Source organism: Euprymna scolopes, chromosome 9 (assembly GCF_053919585.1).
Source record: "Euprymna scolopes isolate OS-2025 chromosome 9, ASM5391958v1, whole genome shotgun sequence".
In the NCBI taxonomy this organism is placed as follows: domain Eukaryota; kingdom Metazoa; phylum Mollusca; class Cephalopoda; order Sepiida; family Sepiolidae; genus Euprymna; species Euprymna scolopes.
The window spans coordinates 15652507-15662179 of NC_136490.1; the positions used below are offsets into that span (position 1 = coordinate 15652507).

The window sequence follows — 9673 nt, forward strand, 5'->3', positions numbered from 1 at the left end:
ATTTTTGACATGCAGCAGTTCTTCTGCGAAGAAAGAAGACAGCAAAACATTATGTAAAATAGTAAACAGAGGAAAAAAGAATATTGCCTGCCAAAAAGTGCTGGACTGAAGGAGTAAATTAAAGATTGTCTCTTACAATGTGATTTTTTTTTTTCATTTGTATTGAACTATGTAGCACAATATTACTTTTGGAGTATTTATTATTACTTATTGATTTATATTATTTCGGTCACTTTTATATTTAAAATACAATGGACACTATTTTCATAGAAATGTTAATAAACTCATATTGTTTTTTTGTTCAACTAATTTTTTCCACCATCCAGAAAAATATCAGATTTATCAAAACATATTTGTCGATTCAATCTATTTCCAATTTCATGGAATTTTCTTGGGTCCTACTAGTTATTATTATTACTCACTAGGAGTTTTCACACAGGCTATCTTCAAAGATTTCTCCTTGAAAACAAACCTCTTTTGATAACCTTTGCAAATAAATTTGCGTTATCACAACAGCAATTTACCATTGATCTCTCGTTGGCAGTGACCATTGGTCTTCATTGCAATTTAGACGGCAATAAGCCTCTCCAAAGTCCCAGTCCTTTTCGCACTCATCCAGTGGAGTTATGGTTAGTGCTTTCTTTCGTCGGTCTTTCCATCCTCTTTGGGCCTCCTCAACTATTTGGTGTGTTGCCAGTTGATAGCGACACTTTTTTTTTGGGGGGGGGGGAGTATAAAATTATATAGTTTCAGTTTTCTTGATTCCATGTGGTGTTTCTTTGTGTTTAACTTTTCTTGCTCATGTGTATTAGCTTCCGCATTCAAGGATTTTCCTTAATATTTCAGTCATTTTCATTATTGTTATCCATTGTATCTTTTCAGCCATTTCTTTGATTTCAATTTCCTCCATTCTTATTTCAAAGGTTTTTGGGATTATTCCTACTGTTCCCATTATTATTGTTGTTATCTTGACTTTCTTCATCTTCCATATCCCTTTCAGCTCTCTGGCCAGTTCCGTATATTTGCTCTGCTTCTCTGTCTCCTTGGTATTAACCCTGTGATCTGCTGGAATGGTAAAATCTACGATCTGGCAGGAGTTTTTCTTCTTGTACAACTATTACAACATCCGGTCTTCTTGCTTGGATGGATCTATCCTTTTATACGTCCATGTTCCATAGGATTTTCTGACTTTCATTTTCAAGTACTGCTGGCAGTTTGTGCTTGTACAATTTGTCTGGGTTTTCAAAATTTACTTGTTGGCATAATTTATTATCATTATTATGAGTAGTAGTAGTAGTAGTAGTAGTAGTAGTAGTAGTATGAATATGTTAATTTTAATCTCTCTCATCACGATTCCAATGTATCTTCTTCCAGTGCAGTAAATTAAAGATTATCTCTAACAATGTGATTTTATTACCTGTATTGAACTATGTAGCACAATATTGCTTTCTGAGTATTTATTAGTATTTATTAATTCATCTTATTTGGGTCAGTTCTATATTCAAAATACACATTTGCTGTATGCTATTATTGGTTTTTCTGTCCAAAAAACTTCATCAAAATACATTTGTTGATTAAATATATTTCTCATTCCGTAGAATTTCCACAGATCCTGCTAATTATTATCATTATTATCATCATTATTACTATTATTATTATTATTAGTAGTAGTAGTAGTAATAATATGAATATATTAATTTAAACCCCTTTCGTTAGTATTCTAATGTATGTTCTTCCAATACAGACTTGAATATATTTATATGTTTTACATGATTTTCAAGATCCATGTTGCAAAATAGTGTGTGAGAAAAAAGAAGAATTTCTTTGATTTTTCAGTAAGACAAATAAGCTAAACCACACAAAAAAAAAAAAAAACGAAAGCAAAACAAGACTGCGGGCTTTGAAAAACATTGCAAGAAAAAAGCTTATATATCAGCAATCATTCTGAACAAAAGCAACATACAAAGAAACCGACAAACAAGAAAAAAAATACACAGGAAGACATGAAAGGAAACACTTGTAAAATGAGGCTGCCTTGCTGTAGGAGCTTTCTGCAGAACTCTTAGAGATCCGATTCAAATTAACTAAACGATATTCTCGAATGAGTGGAAGATAACAGAAGAATGGGCAGAGAGAACAAACAGGTTTTTAATTTCTTAATGCTTTACCAAAAAAAAAAAAAAAAGAAAAGAAAAACATTTTTCTTTCTTTTAATATTCTTTTGTCAAATCCAAATTATTTATCTATTTTGACCCGAGGTGAGATTCGAGCAAAAATACCGAGCAACCAAGCGTTGCTTTTACAACAGAAATTGATTTCTTTAATCACAAAACATGAATTCAACACCATATTTCAATAAAATTCTGCAGTCATGAATACATTCAAGTTGATTAAGAAATAACGTTGCATTTTGATGCCCAATTTCAAATCTTAATAAATCAGCATCATCTTTGGGTTAACGTCTATTTTACATGTTGCCATGGATTGGAAAACTTTTAAAAATTGACTTCCAAACTGACCTATCTCTTCCCAGGTATTTATTTAATCCACCTTCTCTCAAATCCATCACATTCTCACATTTTTCCTGGGATTTTCCCTGCCCAAACTCTTCTACATCAATTAACTCAAGCAGCCTCGTCCATTTTTTCGCCATCATATTCCTTTAAATGTCTGTTTCACATACCGGCATGTGTTAGACAGCTTTTAGAAATTTACTCCTAAACTAATCTATCTCTGACTAGGTCTTTATTTATCCCTATTTCTCTTAACTCCATCTATCACATCCTTCTATTTTACCTTTAACCCCCCAACTGACCCTGCTACCTGTATTGTTCTACATTCTTATTCCTTTTATCGATGTGATCAAACCAACTAAGTCTCTTGCGTAACACGTCTTTTTATACTGTCTTGATTTAATCTTCCTCTGCAGCTACCGGTTCTAATTTATTTAATAAATACATAACTCAACATTTGGCAAAATATGAATATTAGATTTAAGTTTTAAAATGCATGAAAATCTTTTTCAACCACTAAATTTAAAAAGTCTACAATCGGAACATCAGGAAGTTTCAATTGGTTGTTTTGAGAGATGGGACAGTTGAGAGCAAGGCTAAGACATTCTTTGAATGTCAATGAAGAATAACTTGTATAGTCAATTTATGATATTCCTCGCATCTATTATAATAAAGCCATATTCTTGTCTGTTTGTTGATTAATATGTACAAAGGGTACACTGTTTTACAAATTAATTTTTATACTGAAAACGAACTTATATGCACTTTTACTCCAACATGATTTCTATATATACTATTTATTCAAAAGAAATGTACATTCAATGAGTAACCTCATTTGCATATTACATTAAAGAAAATCTATTTTGATAATTAGTTCGATGCTATTGTTTGTTGTAGTAGAATCGTTTTAATTGTTCTATTTAGAAATATTATTTAAATTTGATTTATTTAATTTATATTTATTTCAAATTATTATTAGCTGACAACACGTGTGTTTAAAACCGGGAGAAAACTTATTTATTTAAGCTATGAGAGTTATTTCCCTTTTAATCTATGAGAGTTACTTCACGTTTCATTTTCAGAGACCACGATGGATGTATTTTATGTTTCCCTAAATCTAACATGTGGTCATTTTTCGTAACATGTTAGGATATCCGATGTATCTTAAATAGTATGTGACTAAATCCTCCGCCTGACGATAGGATTCGATTGGGCAACGCCGGGTATATATAGCTAATGCCACTATAAAAATCTTACCTACAAAACTAATTATTCTATATGTAAATATTTGAAGATATTAATAAGATAAAGCAATAAAAAAAGACATGACAGGATTCAGAATTTAATTCAACCAAAATGGGTTGATATGCCGTAAAACAAACATTACAGACCAGACAATAGATAACATTATTATTAAATAATAAGGAATATCAGTTCCATTCTCTTTTAATTTTGGTCCTGGATATGACCTTAAATTATATCCGATGGTGAGGTCCCAGCTTGTGGGCTTTTGGGAGTGGAGCCACCCTTTAATTGCCGATGCTCCCAGGTCCACTCTGATCCGGTGTAGTAGTACCTGTTAGGATTCCAACTATGGGTTAAATAGAAACTGACTTGAAAAAAAAAAATTCTATTAAAAAAATTGTTCTTCCAAATCACTGGATTCAGCATTAAATAACCTGAAAAGGGTGGATATGACGTAAAACAAAAACAACCAACCAACCAACCGCTTTTAAATTTGAAATTCCTTTATCGCCAATTCTTTTTGAGATTAATAGACCAATCAAACCAATGATGGCCACAAAGATACAAAAATTCCCCTTCCTTATTTTAAGAGTCTAATTAGTCAATTGTTACCATTCACAGACGAGTTAGCATCCGAAATTCAATTAAAAGGTTGCTTATTGAATGCATTCATGAAACATCTCGTTTGATATCGTAATACGAAGGTGTGTTCAATCAAATTCAATATACCGAAGTCGTATCGTAACAGGTGCCAACGGTGGTGGTCCCTTAGAAAAGCTATCAAAGCAACCCCTTTATATTGAATTACAATGTCCGAGTAAAAGCTAATTCGATTGTCCTTCTCTTGGCACAAGGAACAGGAATATTGCCATCGATTAACTCTTCGCCTCCCCCTTTCACGACAATATGTGATCGCTTCTTTGACAAGAAAAGGCGTTCTATTCCTCTAATCTTTATAAACTGCCTCTGATCTTTTGAATCGAGTTGCAAGCTGATTTAAAAGTTGACCTCCCCCTCTAACATTGCCAAAAAGAATCCATCATATATATTCATAGGACAGAATTAAATGAAGATGCTGACAATTCCGATGCTCGCCCCTGATGCTATTCACTCAAGTATATGATACTAGCGCCCCACTAAAAGACTACTTTTTACAAACAAATCAATGTGTCCTTTTATTTACCAAAATTTGTACTCGATTTGTGCGAAACTATGGAATACCACTCCTCCCAAAATTTTAGAAAGTGATTAAAAAAGAGAGAAAAAGCTATAAGGAAAAAAAAAAGGAAATATTTGATCAGCAGAACAAAATTATAAGAAGTGAGGTTAATAGAAAGATAATGAGGAAGAAGTGATTCACTAACATATAAAAGCAGCTGAAATAAGATTGTTAATCAAGGTGTGGTAGTAACTGGAACAAAGAGCTACACAGAGAGGTCAATATATCCAGAATTAATTTACAGGCAGATTTACAGGTGAGAGTTAGTTTTGCAGCAGTAAACGACAGTTTATAATGAAGTCGGCAGGTTGTGGCTTAGACCAGATTAGGAGAACAGATGAACTGATCAATCGACGGACAACATGGCCTCAACAAAAACTCAGATGTGGAGGTTAGCGTTTAGAGGGTCGATGGTGTCACACACGCACCAAGAATGCAACTGATATCTACAAGATGTGTTGGAGTTGTATTTTCTCAAGTGAGTTCTCCCTATTTATTTGTCCTAGTTGTGAGCTGTCAGTTTAATAGACAATGATACAACCAAAATAGATGAAAGAGAAGAGAACCATGACACAAAATATCGTGTCAGTGATTGTTGAGGAGGGGAGCACATAATTTCACAAATGGTGACTCGACCAAGGATTCAACCCTTAAACGCCAAATAAAATAAATAAAGAAAAATAAATACATGGTTTCACATTTATGGTCTCTCTATCTACCATTCTTTCCGGCATGTAATTGAAAACAAAGCTCCATACCAAGATCAAACAATACTTTTACTGGGTAAAATGTTACAAGGAATGCATTCGTGATACAAAACAAAATGAAAGGAGAGCTTCACCACAGTATTGAGAGCAGAATTTTGCACAGGTTGATGATTCTTTTTGTGTCAACATGTATAGATTAACAGGTTACATTGAAACAATTGCTAAACGCATCTTCATGGTTGTCTTTTTTGCAAAAAGATTTTATTATTTTTCAACATACAGTGCCTGGTATTACCAAATGGTCATCCAACTAGTACTTAAGTTTGGTAATCTAATGATTACCGATGTGTTAATATATAATGGTAGTATTAATCTTATATTCAGGTTCTAAGAATAATATATCTGTGTTAAGGTCAGTTAGTGTCGGGTAAAAATGCTTCATATTTGAATTCATGCATAAACATAATTTTCTATTCGTAGGGAAAATCGTAACTTACTTGGCTAGCATGTGTGCGTGCTTCAAAGGGTCGGTCGTGTAACCACACCCACAAAAAAAATTGAAAGAAAGAAATAAAGAAAAAGGCTAAAATGGCGACACCCAATTGGTTTTATGGTTGACAGTTACATGGGCGACATAGAATGTCGCTGTTTCGATGCAAATGGGACAGGTGAATAAAAACGGACGTGAAAAAAACAGGGTGACGAGTTGGAAGAAGGCGTGCTACGTAGGTAGTCGGTGTGCAATTGAACTTGTAAGAATGTAGAGTTGTGGAGTTGGACATTTTGTACAACAGTATGTCGAAATTACCCAATTGTTAGTTTAACTATTATTTATTAATTATTCATAACAAAGCTACTTTTCTAGGATAATATTTAAGAATAATTGTATTTAATTCAATTGATTTTCAGAAATTTGTAGATAAAATATTGTTTCAGTGTTAACAATAATGAGCAAAGACGTTTTTCACTTTTGAAATAATACATACATATGATAATAAAAAGGATAAAACATCCGGCGATATGAATTTAAAATGGACAGGAAGAAACAAAATATTCGACAACTCGCCTGTTCTGTGGGTTTTATTCAAGAGATTCTAGGTTTGAATATAATTATGTTTTTTTTTTTGGCTGTTTTCAAATATGAAGCATTTTTACCCGACACTAACTGGGAGCCGAAAGGAAATACTTTAATCGAATCGTCGAACATTTTGTTTCTTTCTTTTCATTTTAAATTCACACACACACACATATATATATATATATATATATATATATATATATATATATATATGGAAATCGGGACACACAAACATAAACTGGAGTTCACAGATCTCTGTAGAGAAATGAAAAACGAAATAAATTCATGAATCTAAAATAAGTTGCTTTGATTTCTAACTTTAATATGTAGAGTGTACAATCACATTGACAGTCACGAGTAGAATCACTATTAAAGAAAGATAAAAAGAACCAAGTAATACAAACACACGCACACACACACACACATATATATACATATATATATAGCTATGGAATTGCTGCTTTTATTGACATATGCAACATCCGAATAATAAAATGACACACCTTTTTCAGCGATTTCACATTAAAAATGTTTAAAATTATGTTTATAATGACATTGATATTTAAAATAAGATGTATAAAAAGTGGCCGTGTATCTAGATTGGCGTTGGGTATCTCCTATTTGGTTTCCTTTAGTATTCCAGTAAAGCGCATGTTGAATTTTTTGGAGTTTTTTGTTTTGTTTTGCATGGAACGCTTGATCCACTGCTATGTTATTTGCCTTATTTCAATCTACTATCAGATCAAGTATGGAGTTCTGTTGTCATATTTGAGCTGACAAATCTCTGCCCCATTTGAGGGTTCTCCGTAAGGTGCAGAAACATATCTGTAATTTGATTGGTTCCACATTTTCGTCTTCTCTGCTACCCGTCTCTCACGTACGTGATATTATTCGGCTCAATCTTTTTATATATATATATATATATATATATATATAAATATGGCACATGTTTTTTTTTAAATTGTCTGATCTATTCCTTGCTTCCTTTGTTTCAGCTCGTTTGACTTGCTGGTCTAGTGGTCTCCATCAGTTCACTCCTTTGATGCCTTATTGTAATACAGCTTCCTTTTCTAGTAGGTTCTTTCCAAGAACTGCGAGTTTGTGGAACTCTCCTTCTGTTGACTGTTTTTCTTCTACTTATAACCTTGATCTTTTCAAGACTAAAGTCAATAGGTATCATCTGTCTTTCCATCCATAGTCTTGAGCCCCTGGAGGGGCATAGGCCATCTACAACTTATGTAGATGCTTTCGTAGCGAGGAGTTCTTTTTACAAGGTGAGGGTGCTGACTCCACTCCCAACCTTCCCAGAAGGTACATACAGCGCCTAGCCTTCCCAAATGGTCACCCATCTGGTACTGGCTAGGCTCAACGTTGCTTAACTTCGGTGATCTGGCGAGAACCGGTGTATCAACGTGATTGTGCCGTACATCATCTGCCTTTGTGATAATCATTTCTCGTTCTTGTTAGCTGTTTACATCAAGTGGTTTCACACCTTGTCTAGAGCGGCTTTTATAAAAAAAAAAAAAAAAACTGAACTAACATTAAAACATGTTTCACCTCATTTCAAGGTCAGTTTTTGGTACTTTGCATAAATGGAAAACTTATTCGTTTACAAAGGTCGGCAAGTGCTTTTGTCACCGTGACTTCTCATTTCAAAAAAGTATAAAGATGTTTGAATCAAACATCCGTAGTTTAAAATTGGTGGTTATGGTTGCTTGCATCCATCTGAGCTGCAGGTTGTCAAAAGTTAATCCGGCTTTTTTGTCCTTAATATCTTCACATATTTCTCGCATTTGACTGATCTGACTGCCGTGGTAAACAAATCCATCTCCATCTCTTGTATCTTTACCATCATTTTTTGTTCATTATTATACAGCATCAGTGGAAATTCAATTTAAGCAAAAGCATTTTTTTTTAAATATTTTTGTTGTAAATATATAAAACTTTCTTATCTTTGTTAGAGGAAACTTTGAAAATTATTCGATAAAACAAGGATACACTTCTTTCTTTCCAGGAAATAAAATAGATTAAAAACAATAATAAGCCAAGCAAAGATCAAAGACATGATCAGAGTCTGATGAGGGTTGGAGAGTAAGAGGATGGTTTCTGAGTTGCATGATAATAAAATTTGCTTAAATAAAGGAATGGCCGATAAAGAGCAGACGACGATAATAACTGTTACATCCGAAGCACCTGCGATTAGCGATGAGGAAAAGAAAGATGTTCTATCTGATGAGAATTAAAGAAACTTGTTCCTATTTACTTGCCTCCCCACGAGGGCAAAGTTAGGCACAAGGTCGGTTTTTAATGTGGAGAAAATTCAGCTCTAAAAAAGGGCACCCTCTGGATAGGAACACAAGTAAAAATTGCCTCAATCTAGAAGGATTCCCCTCCAATGATCGCGGCCAGAAAAGGTGAAGTGTAATATCAGAACAGATACTACACTGTGCTCCTAGCCAAAAGGAATAGAAAGAAATTTGTTTATCGAATGACACTAAGTTTAGATCATCAAAACTCAAATATGAAAGAGGTCGTCTGTTTTGAAGCAAATAGTTAAACTATTTTGTTTTTACCAAAGGAAAATCTTCAATCTGGAAGGTGGCTGTGGCTAAACGAATAATGACAACCTGATTGTGCCAAGTTCAAATCCAGTCGGATCCATAGCATCACTTTCACTTATGGGTGTTAGCAACCTTCATGTGATTTATCCTGTAAGTATCTGCGCTTAAGAAAAACAGGAGAACCAATACCAGTAACAAAGTCAAGCAGCATATTAGTAAAATTACATTACAAAAAGTATGCATCTGATTTTGTGACCATAACTGTAATCAATAACTGCAGTGATGCTTAGTCGTAATTGTATTTGTGTCTGAGAAAGTCCATTGCTAAAATACGTAGATCAACTTACATA

The 9673-nt window shown here is 33.6% G+C and overlaps 1 pseudogene; it reads right to left on the minus strand.

Annotated features, from left to right (window-relative positions):
• Window positions 1–8074: 8074 nt before the first annotated feature.
• On the minus strand, window positions 8075–8191 carry LOC145285445 (5S ribosomal RNA; annotated as a pseudogene).
• Between the last annotated feature and the right edge of the window lie 1482 nt (window positions 8192–9673).